Consider the following 2,500-nt stretch of genomic DNA (forward strand, 5'->3'; position numbering starts at 1 on the left):
TCACTCTCTCGCTTTCTATCTCTTCTCCTCTCTCTCTCTCTCTCTTCCCCTCTGTCTCTCTTTCTCTCTCTCTCTTCCCCTCTCTCTCTCTTTCTCTCTCTCTCTTCGCCTCTCTCTTCCCCTCTCTCTCTTTCTCTCTCTCTCTTCCCCTCTCTCTCTTGCTTTCTCTCTCTCTTCCCCTCTCTCTGTTTCTCTCTCTCTCTCTTTCCCTCTCTCTCTCTCTCTCTCACTCTCTCTCTTCCCCTCTTTCTCTCTCTCTCTTCCCCCCTCTCTCTCTGTCTTCCCCTCTCTCTCTCTCCCCCTCTCTCTCTCCCTCTCTCCCTATTTATTTTTCTCTCTCCCTCTCTCTCTCTCACACTCTCCCTCTCTCTCTCCCTCTCTCTGTGTCTCTCTCCTCTCTCTTTCTCTCTTCTCTTTTCTCCATCCCTCTCTCTCTTCTATCTATTCCCTCTCTGTCCATCCCTCTCCCCATTCTTCCTCTCTTTCTCTGATCTTTATTTTACAGCTTCCGTCTCCTGGCTGTTTCTCTCTCACACACACTTCTGTTTTCCCTCTCTCTCTATCTCTCCCTTCTTCATTCTCTTTTCCCCTTCTCTCTCTATCTGTTTCTCTCACACACACACTTCTCTTTCCCTCTCACTCTATCTTTCTCTTCTTCATTCTCTTTCCTCTTCTCTCTCATTTCATCTTAAACCACAGGAATCAGTTTCTTCTCTTTCAGGAGTCACCCTCTTCTTTCTCTCTCCCTCTACTTGCTGTGGTGTGTGTGTGTGTGTGTGTGTGTGTGTGTGTGTGTGTGTGTGTGTGTGTGTGTGTGTACACAAAATCCAAAGGAAGACGGGCCCTAATCAGGAGTGGAGGCGGCCATTTTAACTCACGAGACATCTGGCCGCCAGTGCATCAGTGATTAGTAGTGAAACTATGAGTGTGTGTGTGTGTGTGTGTGTGTGTGTGTGTGTGTGTGTGTTTAACAAACACAACTTCAGGTTCTTATCAGGGCTGTTATGAATCTCCTTCATGGTGTTTAGCTGATGTTCTGCTCCTGATAGACATCCACATTAGTGTGATATTATGATTATGTCATATGACATCACTATAGGCAGCTCGATCTTTCATTCATCTCTGACGTGCATTTACAGAATGACATTTCCACTCCTCTGACCCACAGAGTTGTGTGTGTGTGTGTGTGTGTGTGTGTGTGTGTGTGTGTGTGTGTGTGTGTGTGTGTGTGTGTGTGTGTGTGTGTGTGTGTGTGTGTGTGTGTGTGCGTGCGTGCGTGTGTGTGTGTGTGTGTGTGTGTGTGTGTGTGTGGATCTGGGGACCCGGACTAGATCAGGGCCAGACCAGGACTAGACCAGACCTAGACCAGGATTAGCTGTGTGCGTGAGTGTCCAGTGAGCATGTGTGAGTGTCCAGTGAGCACGTGTGTGTGTCCAGTGAGCACGTGTGAGTGTCCAGTGAGTGTGTGTGAGTGTCCAGTGTGTGTGTGAGTGTCCAGTGTGTGTGAGTGTCCAGTGAGTGTGTGTGAGTGTCCAGTGAGTGTGTGTGTGTCCAGAGAGCACGTGTGAGTGTCCAGTGTGTGTGAGTGTCCAGTGAGTGTGTGTGTCCTGTGAGTGTGTGTGTGTGTGTGTCCAGTGAGCGTGTCTGTCTTGTGAGTGTGTGTGTCCAGTGAGCACGTGTGTGTGTGTGTGTGTGTGTGTGTGTGTGTGTGTGTGTGTGTGAGTGTCCAGTGAGCGTGTGTGTCCAGTTAGAACGTGTGAGTGTCCAGTGAGCATGTGTGTGTGTCCAGTGAGCATGCGTGAGTGTCCAGTGTGTGTGTGTGTGTGTCCAGTGAGTGTGAGTGTCCAGTGAGCACGTGTGTGTGTCCAGTGAGCGTGTGTGTGTGTGTGTGTCCAGTGTGTGTGTGTCCAGTGAGCACGTGTGTGTGTCCAGTGTGCGCGTGTGTGAGTGTTTCTGTACCCGTCTGAAACTCCAACTGCCAGAGAAAAAAAGCGGTGTTGGCCCCTTTGTCTGCAATCTGTCTTTATTTGTGTTCCTGTGTGCAGCAATCAGCAGTAAAAATGTGTGTTTGGGCACCGCAACGTGCGCTGACAGGATGAGAAGGAGTGTGTGAGTGTGTGTGTGTGTGTGTGTGTGTGTGTGTGTGTGTGTGTGTGTGTGTGCGTGCGCTGACAGGATGAGAAGGAGCTGCCGTCTCGGGCCCGTAATGGGAAGGGACCCGGGCTAAACGGGCCAGATGAAAGTACCATCGACCCGCGCTGCATTAGCGCTCTGTAACCAGGCCCCCAACCAAACGTGTGTGTGTGTGTGTGTGTGTGTGTGTAGGGTGTGTGTGTGTGTGTGTGTGTGTGTAGGGTGTGTGTGTGTGTGTGCAGGGTGTGTGTGTGTGTGTGTGTGTGTGTCTGCATTAGCACACCGTAACCAGGCCCCCAACCAAACGTCCATAGCTGTTATACATCCAATTTATACCCATCAGTGCAGCGCCCGCGCAGGTCAATAC

The sequence above is a fragment of the Clupea harengus genome, chromosome 21 (assembly GCF_900700415.2).
Source record: "Clupea harengus chromosome 21, Ch_v2.0.2, whole genome shotgun sequence".
Lineage (NCBI taxonomy): Eukaryota > Metazoa > Chordata > Actinopteri > Clupeiformes > Clupeidae > Clupea > Clupea harengus.